Here is an 11,392-nt window from a genome sequence, read left to right on the forward strand (position 1 = left end):
AGTACCTTAGGGAACATCTGCTGCCGGCATCAAGCTCCCTGCGCCCTGTGCGTTCCCACAGAGAGGGCCTCCTCAGGGTGCCACCGATCAGAGAATGTCGATTGGTGGTCCCCAGGGGGAGATCCTTCTCTGTGGGCGCTCCGGAGCTGTGGAATCAGCTACCGGTAGAGCTCCGGATGGCGCCCGATCTTCGCTCCTTTCGTCGCGATCTCAAGACGTTTCTGTTTGTTCAAGCCGGCCTAGCCTGATGGGGATTGGTGGGGTTTTTAGTCTTGTGTTTTAATTTTAACTTGGTGTTTTAGAACTTGATTCCAACTGTTTTAATATGGGCAATTATTTAATCTTGTTTTAACGTTTGTATTTAGTATTTTATTCTGCCCTGTGAACCGCCCTGAGTCCTCAGGGAGAAGGGCGGTATATAAATATTATTAAATTAAAATTAAATTAAATATCTCCCGTGTGGATAGCGCCGAGTTGGGAAACGTAGTTCCCGCGCATTTTTGGAAGACTTGGGGATAGCTCTGTGTATCTGTAGATTGATTTTCCTCCCGTTCAAAACCTGCCTTTCTTCAAAGGAGCTCAAGTCGGCTTACAAGAACACTGCCTCTCATTTTATGCTTGGTGAATGAGAGTGACTTCCCAAATCATCCAGTGAGCTCCATGGTCAAGTAGGAACTTGAACCTGACTATTCTGGATCCCAGTGGCACCGAAGCAAGGAAGAAGTATGGATTTGTTCTGCTTCTTTGCCAGATATCTAGCATCTTTTTCTGCCAGTCTTTAACAGACCACCCCAGATGTTTTCTGGAAACCTATAAGCAGGGTTGGAAACCAATTGTCCTTTCCCACTGTTTCAAGATGGACGGCCCATTTAGTTAGGTATATATTCCATGAACTGATAGAACTCCGTTGCAAAGCCAGTGGCTAGCTTTTGATCAGACTGATGCAATGATAGCTACTGACAGAAACTGTCTCAAAAAAACCTGCCCAGATGTTACTTTCTGAGACCGAAGTACCCCCTTCTGGGGAGAAGAGAATAATCTGTTTATTAATATTTCTGCAGCAAATCTCCCAAAGAACTAAAAAAAAGGCTTTAAAAAGCTACTGGATTCCAAAAGCTGTTGGAGAGACTATACAGTTTCATCACCTTCGCCTTGGCCAGCCTTAATTCCTGATGAGTGATTCAATTTATTTTCAGAGAAAAAGTTAGATTTGAGCTCCCTCTATATTCCTGAGTGTTGTCTCCCGCCTTCTTCCCTAGGTGGAAAAGTGATGGCTTCTCCCTGGCTTTTCAATGAACCCGTGGCTAGTTCTGTAAGTCCATGGAATATATACCTAACTAAATGGAAAGCTTATAGCTTTCCAGAAAACATCTAGAGTGATCTGTGAATGGGTGGCAGAAAAAGATATTAATATGGGAAGTCTGGTAGAGAGTCAGGACAAATCCATACTACTTTCTTGCTTCGGTAGGCGAAACTAAGCGAGATGCAAACCCAGCTAGTGACATAAAGAATTCCAGATTGGGATTCACCCTCTTCTCCAGTAAAGCCTTACGGGCATACCTAAGGAGGCAGAGAGAGGGTGATGAGCGAAGGAGAAGTAGAACAATTAGTTAGAACTATTAATAGGTGGAACAACTTGCCTCCAGAAGCTGCGAATGCTCCAACACTGGAAGTTTTTAAGAAGAGACTGGACAGCCATTTGTCTGAAATGGTATAGGGTTTCTTGCCTGAGCAGAGGGTTGGACTAGATGACCTCCAAGGTCCCTTCCAACTGTATTATTATTATTATTATTATTATTATTATTATTATTATTATTATTATTATTATTATTATTATTATTATTATTATTATTATTTAGAAGAGAATGGTGGGAAGTGCAGAAGCGATTAACAAACTCTTCTTCAATGAAGTTCTAAGTCCTCTGCAGCGACTCGGTTATCAATACTGGCAGGATAAACGTATTAAGTGAGGCTATTTAAATACTGCTTATTGAGATTTAAATTGTTGTCGGTAGATATCTCTCTCTCTCTCTCTCTCTCTCTCTCTCTCTCTCTCACACACACACACACACAGACACACACACACACCCCTTACACACACCTTCTTCGCTATGCAGATACATCAGCGAAAGCTAACGACTCAAAATCAGTAAAACTCTTGAAGATCCAGTTTCCCGAAAGTGGAGATGGTGGATACAAGGCAATCCTGGATCCCCTTCGGGTCAGTTGGGCTAAATTTCAGCCTAACGCAAGAAAATTTGGAGCGACCCCGACTGCCTCTTTCAACAGGCAAGAGGGCCATTTGTGTAGCAGAATATGCAACGGACTATTCAAACCAGTTCCTTTCGCGGGATTCTGCAATTCTGGCTCAGAAAACTGCAGGGATCCAGAAAACCAGTTCACCAACAGGGGAGATTCAAACCGGTTTTACAGATTTGGCCATAAATGAACATGTGTGTGTGTGTGTGTATTCTCCCCTCATGTTCCCCTCAACTAAACACGGGGCGGGGGAGCTTAGTTTGCACAATATCATATATACATTGCGCTGTGCCAGTATATCTTAGTAAAAGGTTAATTCCCTTCCCCCCCCCAGCCTCTCTACAAACTAGCAAGTTTTGGAGTAACCTAGAATAAAATGTGGCCCATCTCCTTATTTTTTTCAAGGAGTTTTAGAATCTCCGTGCATGCGTTTGAGAGAAGAAATAAGCAAATCTTGCCACGATTAAAACTCCTGCCCCCGACCGTACATGCAAAGAAATAAATCCCATTGATTTAGGGGGGCTAAGTTTATAGGCTAACTCGACTGAAATACGCGTGCAGACCGAGAGAGGATATTTTGCAGGCACATTGGTGCAACTTTCCTGCTTCTGCTCGGCTTCAGGTGTGTATTCAATTTCCATAATTCCTAACCAGCAAAGTTGGTTAGGGACTATGCGATCTGAACTCCAAAATATCCGGAGGGGACCAAAGTAGGAAAATCATCTTAAAAGAAAGAGGGAGGGGGGACCCAAATCATCACCACCATCATGAACGAGGTTCCCTTCTGGGAGCTGAAGATTAGAATTAAAGCTGAGAGGAAACCCACCTCCAAGGGCGCAGATCTACCCTCACATGGACCAAGCAGGACTTCATTTCGCCGCCCCCCCCCCAGGTCTTCCTGCCGGCGCCCCTTCCCCCTCTTTTTAAACAACTCCCACCATCAGGTTCAGCAACTCGTCTCTTGAGGTCCCTAACTCCAGCAAGCTGGAGCGCCGTCTCTCCACGCGACGCGGATCCCTCAGAGTATCTTATACTCAGTTTCATTCATAAAATGCGACGCCGCTGATCAAGGATGGGGAAGTTAAAGTAAAGCACTAAAGAAAGGTGTCGAACACCCGGGAAGGGGGTTGCATGAAAGAAGCCGACACGGTTTTAGAATTTAGGATCTGGAGCCAAACGTGGGAATAATTTACACACCCCGGTTCGAAATTAATGGCTGATTTTTGGTGGACTACAACAGTAGGTCTATACAGTATGAATCTGTACAGCACCGAACGTTGCTGTGTTTTTGACCGAGATGGGCGGCCATAGAAATTGAACAAATAAATAAAATGCTCTAGCATACCAACTTCTTCCTCTCTGCCTCGTTTTTAATGCTTATTCCACCACCCCCACCGCGTTCAAGGGACAAGAACTGAGAAACTCAAACGTTTGCAAGCTGTTTTGGAAATCTTCGGCTGGTCTTACCAGTATGGATTTTGAATCAAGTCAAACTTTCCCCCCCCTCCCCCCCTTTTTTTTAAGAGTAAAGGGAGTTATGAGCGAATGCCTTCGCGCGAGGGAACGGAGCAGGACCTTCTTTCCGTTTTACGACCATTACCTGAAGTTAGGAGGGTACCATTGACAGGAATTCCCACCCTCCACGCGGGCACTTTCCTAAATTCAAGGCGGAAGAGTTTAACCTCACCAGGTTTTCTGCCGGATAAACAGGTGAATCCGCTAAGTTCAATTCTGGGGAGCGGGGCGGGGGGGGGGGAAGAGGAGGTGGGGAAGAGATCCAGCAAAGAGATCGGCAATTACAGTATGTTCTTGCTGGATCCGATAGGCCTTTCTGGAAAGGGAACATTGTTGCTCACGGTTGGTTTTTTATTCTCTCTTCAGCCACTAGCCCGTCCCTTTGCACCTTTTCGCAGTGATGGGATAGAATTCGCCCCTCAGAAAAGGCACCGGCGTATTCCTGCCTTTCCCCCAAAGCTCCTTGGCATCTCACAAGGAATAACTCTCGCGGCGTCCCCCACCCCACCCCCACTCCCTGCCCCTCCATATCACCCCCAAGTTCTCATTTTGGCTGCTCCGATCTCCGGCTCTTCTCAGAGACGGTTTCCCGATTCCCACTTTCCCGATCCGAAATAGCCACAGAAAGTGTGAAGTCCCTTACCTCCGTCTCTTTCGCTCTCACTCACTCTCTCTTTCTTTCTCACTTTCTTTCCAAATTCCGGGAGGATGCGCTCAACGCCGCTTTCTGAAAACGACTTAAGAAAGGGGTGGGTGGGTGGGGGGGCAGAGAGGATGATGGGATCAGGTTTCAAAGGAGAACATTAACTGAGTTGAAACGACGCGCAAGAGGAACTTTAAAGTCTGAAGCTGAAACGTAGGGAGGAGGGGCTTGGAGGGGGCGGGGCTTGGAGGGGGCGGGGCTTGCGCCCGCCTTCGATCCTACGGGGCCAGGAACGGCCGGAGGGGTGCGGCGAGGGAGGGAGGGAGTGAGGGTGGGTGGGTGTCGGTCTTCTGAGGCAGTGTTTTTCGACCTGGAGCCCTTTAAGAGGGGTGGACTTCAACTCCCAGAATTCCCCAGCCAGCATCGCTGGCTGGGGAATTCTGGGAGTTGAAGTCCAGCCCTCTTAAAAGGCTCCAGGTCGAAAAACACTGTTCTGAGGGATGAACTGAGGTGGGATGCGCTCGCCAGATCCTGAAGGATGGCAAGAGCTTGGTTTCCAGAGGAGGGAAATCACGCCGCTCTCAGGCGAGCAGTTTGCAATGGAACCACGCACAGACCGACCACACGATTTCCTTCACGCAAACTGTCAGACGCTCTCTTTCCCGCACCCTAAAAATAAATCAGATTTTAAGAATAATGGCAACGGGGTTAATAGAACCGCACGTTAGAGGGCGTAGCAACCTCATCGGATGCCCAGGAAGGCTTAAGAAGCTCACCCACAACGCCGGTCAAAATGACAAGAGGTTGTGAACGTTTCTGTCTTCTCTCTGGAAGATATCCCATTTAACCCCCACCCCGCCATGGGTTCCCATGGGCATGCTAGCGTCTTAATGATAGCAGTAGACTAGTGTCTTGAGATGATCAACTGCTCTCTCTCTCTCTCTCTCTCTCTCTCTCTCTCTCTCTCTCTCTCTCTCTCTCTCTCTCTCTCTCTCTCTCTCTCTCTCTCTCTCTCTCTCTCTCTCTCTCTCTCTCTCTCTCTATATATATATATATATATATATATATATATATATATATATATATATATATATATATATATATATATATATATATATATATATATATATATGATATACACGGAGATGTGAATCTGCTCCCAAGTACTTGGAGTTACTAACATGAAAACGGGGGGGGGATCTCAACTGTCTTTTAGAGCCCAATTGTGTAACCCGTAATTTTTTAAGGGGTTAAATTGGTCAAATTTATTCTGGGGGGCGGGGTGGGAATCCTCACAGCACCTGAACTGGAATTGGCACGTCTTGCAGAAAAAAAAGTCCCTCATCCTCTGTATTTAGGTTAGGTGGGGAACTGAGGGCAATATAGGTTTTTTTTTATTAAAAACACACACACACACACACATCATACACATCGTCTACATTGTGCAGTAATGAGCCCCTTCTGTTTAACTTCTCTAGCTTCCCTGGAAAGGAAACGAGGGATATTAAAGTTATAATCAGTATAATCTGTCTTCATCAGTAAGAGAAATATTCTGGGAAGGAAAATTCTGGTTCCAATTTATCCATCTGAATCTATCAACAAGAAAATTTCTTTTGATCTTGACCTGCCTCTTCCATATAAGGTTTCCCAGTCCAGGTGAGCTGGATTTCAACTCATGTCATTCCTAGACAAGTTTGTCCTGCTGAAGTTGAATTCTGTAACATCATGGAGGCACAGAATTGGATGGCGAAGGTTATGTTGGACAGATTTTGATGCCATACAGGAACGGCTCAGAGATGAAAGAAGAAAACTTTTGGCATTTCATAGGAACAAGAGCCTCATGCTTAATATTGGTCAATTAAAAAGAGAACTGGGATTGAAGCAAACACCTCTGTGGAGGTAGCAGAGAGTGCCTGTTTACTCTGAAATGTAAAATAGAATCAGTTATGCATAATTTGAATCAATTAGTTTGACTCTTGAAATTAAAATGATTTTATTCTCTTCATCTTTCTTCCACGTATTCATTGCACATGATTTCATAGTCTCATGATCTGCATAGGATGGTGTCACCTATTCATCTACATATATATATGCAAATCCAGACATTCAGCTGACTTGGCTGCTTTCCAAACCAGCCAAATCAGCTTTCCCAAGACACCAGGGGATATGCAAAGAAGAGAAGGTGAAGGTCAAAGAAGGTTACAAGATAGTTCCTCATTAACCATCTCACACACATTTGTGTTTAGGTTCAGAATCAGAATGACTTGAGAGTGGACTAAGCAGCTGCAGATTAACCACATGTAATACAGCACATATCAGGTTTACCAAACTAACTCCAGATGGGGTTGCATTTCAACATCAATAATTGGGAGTCCAGCACATCGGAAGGGCACCATGCTGGGGAAGGCTGAGCTAGTCTCATCAAAGAGGAGCACATGTTTTTAAAGCAAAGACCATTCCTATATGTCTGGAGTTGTCACTTCTGACAAATGTCCTGACCTCAGTGCGGAATTGCTGGAAGCAATGATGGACTCAGGAAATGGATTCAGAGAAACAAAAATATGTATCTTCCATCCAATCTATGTGTTTAACTGACCATTATCTGGAATCAGCATAAATGTCTGGGTCTACTGTACATCTGTCTCTCTCCATATATATATTTATATCTATCTTGCCTTCATCCGTGGAAGGTGTTGTTTTTATGTGGATCTCCCTTTGTTTTATCCCTGCAACAGCTACCCTGTTCTATGGCCCAGTCTGGACACAACGACGAGTCTCCAGAGTTCTCAATCCATACTTCGGTCTCTAAGCCAAACTGGCTTTCTTAAGCCCTCCATCCTTTATCCATCCCCCAATGCCATGAGACTGAATGTGAGTTCTTGGAAAGGCTCCACCTGTCCTCCTTTGGCAGCCCATCAGTTTAGAATTATTTCATTGCCTTGAAATTAGAGAGGCAACTGCCTTAGTACTGCATTCAGTTATCCTTCCTTTTATCCTAGGAGCGAGAACCCTGGCAACAGATCTCCAGGCAAGAAACCCTCCAATTTCTATCTAGAGATGCAAGGAGTTGATCTTTGGACTTTCTTCATGGAAAGCATGAACCTACCTTTGAAGACTACAGCGTGATCATAACGCAGCAGCACAAAGAGTGTTGGGTGTACTTTAGTCTACCCATGTAATTCTTCTGATATATACAGTAGATTGCGCTAGTTCCCACTGGGCTTCTGGGCACAATTCAATGTGCTTGTTCATTATCTATAAAGCCCTTTGTGAAATAGGACCTGGATATTTGCAGGGCCACCTTTCTCCAATTGTCTCTGCCTGCCAGACAAAATTAGACAGAGTTGGTAGCCATCTATCCATTTCATCTTATGGGACCCAGGAAATGTGTCTCCTCTGTTGCTCTGCTTGCCTTACGATGCAGCATTTTCCACACGGACTTGACTCTTCTCGTAAGCACATTGTTGAGGACACCGTGTGAACCCACCATTGAGATTCTTTTTGTTTGTTTAATTTTTGTGCAGGTTTCCCCCCTCCCTCCAGCCGGGTCATTTTTATTACTGTGTTTTAACTGAGCATATTAGTTGCTTTAAATCTCCTGACATGTGTGACAAGTCCTATATATATATGTGTGTGTGTGTGTGGGTGGGTGGTTGTAAAGTTAACATACTAACTAAATATACTGGATTGAGTGCATAGAATCATGGAATCATCTTTGCAGATGTCGCATTGTTTTCTGCTAAATGGCAATCTCTAACCATTTTGGCTGAGCTAAGCAGAACTGGACTTTGGAGATCACCAGAAGAAAAGTTGAGAAAACATCCTGGAAAAAGACAATACCAAACAATTCCCAGCTGCTTTCAAGAAAAGTACATAAATCTGCTATTATAGTCACCAACAGTTAAGCTTGCTCAAATGATGCTTTAACTTTATTTAGCACTTCCATCATTCAACAAAAAGTCAAAAGACTACACTTTCCAACAGAAGAGGTTTGGTCATATCTTTGGAGGAAAACAACCACTGGTTGAAAGTCAAGGGAAGGGGGATCAAGCTACATACACACACACACACACGCACGCACGCATGCATGCGTGTGTGTGTGTGTCCTTCATTTTATGTGATTAACTTAGGGTACTGAATATGGGTGGTGTTTCCAAATGAGTCTCTTTGGTCTCTTTGCATTGAGCCCATCCTCTCTTTCTTAGGTTTGGAATATTAGAAACATTTAAATATGTTGTTTTATAGTGATCTCCCTGCTGCCTCCAGGACTCTAGTTTTGGTTATATTAAATAAAAATGTTAATCACGATCGTTTCCAGGAATTGGTTGCAGAGTTTTGTTTAGTACCATCAAATTTTCCAATGCAGTGACACTGTAGGGAAGGTTTATTATAAAGCAAGAGGGGAAATGAAATTATTAAAGAATCCACCTCTTGAATCGGTTTAAAGGAGAAAATAAATAGGTCTGGTTTGGGTAAGTTGTTTATATGTAAAAGTGGTTGAATGAGAGATCTTTGAGGAGGAAAATCCACTATGTGGTTTTCTTATAATCAGACTGTTAACTGCTAATACGCTTGCCAGAAAACAGTTAATGTTTCTACTACCCTCATGTTTTCAGAATGCAGTGTAATAAGTTAGCAAGCAAAGGAAAGTCAACTTTGACTGGATTCTATGAAACAAACCATAGGCAATAATTCAGCAGGTGTCCCTCTCCTTACCACACTAAGTGGGAAGCTGCACGTGTTGATTTTGTGTTTCTTTCATTTTTTAAAGATAGAAGCATCCTTCCCAGAATAAAATAATATCTTGTTTCAGCCTATTGTACTTTTGCTATCATTTTAAATTCAAATGGAATACTTTTCTCTTTTCCTACCAAATTTTTAGTTACATTTTAGATTCATTTTTGGGAGAGCCACGAGCCTAGGTACATTTTTATTGGGTAGCTGTGCTTTTAGCAATTTTATTTTCTTGTTATTTATTGCAGCTATAGGGACTGATATTTGACATGAAATATCAGAGCAACAAAGGGGAAAGAGGTATCTTCCTTACTTACTTCTAAGAATGTTTTTCAGTCTCCAGAATTAATTTGGAGAGGACATACTCCCCAGTTTAGATTATTTTCAGCTGGGGGGGGGGAAAGCAAAAAGGGGAAAAGATTAAGAATATCTTTTCTGCAGAACTTGTTGATCACTTCAACTCCTGCCTTAGCAGCTGCATTATTTACAAATCTTGAAAATCAAGGGTCAACACAAAATATAGCTCTCTCCTTTTGCAGAACCGGATTAAGCTGCATTCCCCAAGATCACCGACATGTGGCTAGGGATATTAATGGTCCCATATCATTTTTCAGTTTGCCTCCCATTTCTAACTCTTTAGTTAGTGACTGGTCATTCCAGGAGAACTTCAGCAACCACAATGTTCTCAGCAGCCCAAATTGGGGAGGGTGGGGAGGGTACATGTTCACCTGCCCCTTGAAAATACATAAAGGAGTGTATGGCAAAGAATATGAGGTTCTTTTCTTTAGTGTGCTTCAGCAAAAATCAAAGAACATCTCTTCACTAATCGAAGGCCTCTGGGCGACAAAGGAATCAGTTATGCCTATGAATTGTGGATTATCGGGTATGATGTAAACAGCTATTCAAATGGACTAATGTGTCTAACATTCAATCTTGATGATCAGAAACTGTCTGCACAGGGTCCTTTCCTACCACCAGTTGCAAAAAAAAAAGGATCTCAATGGAGGGAATTTGTGTGTGTGTGTGTGTGTGTGTGTGTGTGTGTGTGTGTGTGTGTGAGGGGGGCTCTCTTCCTTTGGAATAACTTGCCTGTGGGGGCTCACACTTTCATAGCATTCCAGAAATTTGTAACACTGCTGCTGCTGCTGCTGATGGTGGTGGTGACATCCATACAGTCATGTCCAACTCTTGGTGTTTCTTTGGGCCAGGTCTCTCCTCATCTTCCAATCTTGCACTACTTCTTTGAGTTTTTCTAGGCTCTAGCTGGTGTCAGCTTTGATGGCATCCAGCTACTGTTTTCTGTGCTGGCCTGGTTTCCTTTCTCTGTTAACATGTGAACGCTTTTTCCAAAAGGCTTTGGAGTATTCATCACTGTGAAGCCAGCAACATTTGAAATGGTTTTACCGGGTTTATAATTTATTTTGTACTGTAATATATATTGTTATGTTTCCTTAATTTGGGGTGTTGGGCATCATAATACTCGTTGGAGCCCCAGTCAACCGAGCCAATAAATATATTTCATAAATACACATATAGGTAAAGGTAAAGGTTCCCCCGCACATGCGTGCTAGTCATTTCCAACTCTAGGGGCCGGTGCTCATCTCCGTATATGTATACACATATACATTTGTCTTTATTAACAGTATTCTTTGAGAAGAGTAGAACTTGCTCACCAAGTCAAATTCAGAGACAGTTAGCCCCCTTGGTTTAATGAACTTCCTGATTCTGTCACCTGTCTAGGACTATTATAAAAAAACAGGAAGTTTGCAAAAGCACCTGCCAACCTGGCCATGTGTAGCTGGAAGAATCCAGTTGGTTGGCAGATCCCCACCATTGCACAGATCTGGCAAACAGGCGTGAAAGAGAAATTTCCCCAGAAGTTTTATACTTTCCCCCATGTGGTAGACATGACTTCCCTTAGAAATTTGGGTGGTTTCAGGAAATTTCACCTATCCTTCTTCATATATTTGAAGTGATCTGGTTTTGAAAATTTGTGTGTGTGTGTGTGTGTATATTAAACTCCAGTTTTGCCAAATAAAATAGAATTTCTGCTCATCCATCGTGTTCATGACGAAGAGCTTTTGGAGGAAATGGCAATAGTAAAAGCTCTGCTGAACTTGATAAATATCTATCTAGTACATCCTCCCTTCAACAGTTGACAACTAGATGCAAGGAGTTTGCTTCCTTGCTTTGCCTAACAGTTAGGGCTGGCCTCAAAATCCATCCCATATGATGTTATTT

This window comes from Vipera berus (genome assembly GCF_964194415.1).
Source record: "Vipera berus genome assembly, chromosome: 3".
Classification (NCBI taxonomy): Eukaryota; Metazoa; Chordata; class Lepidosauria; order Squamata; family Viperidae; genus Vipera; species Vipera berus.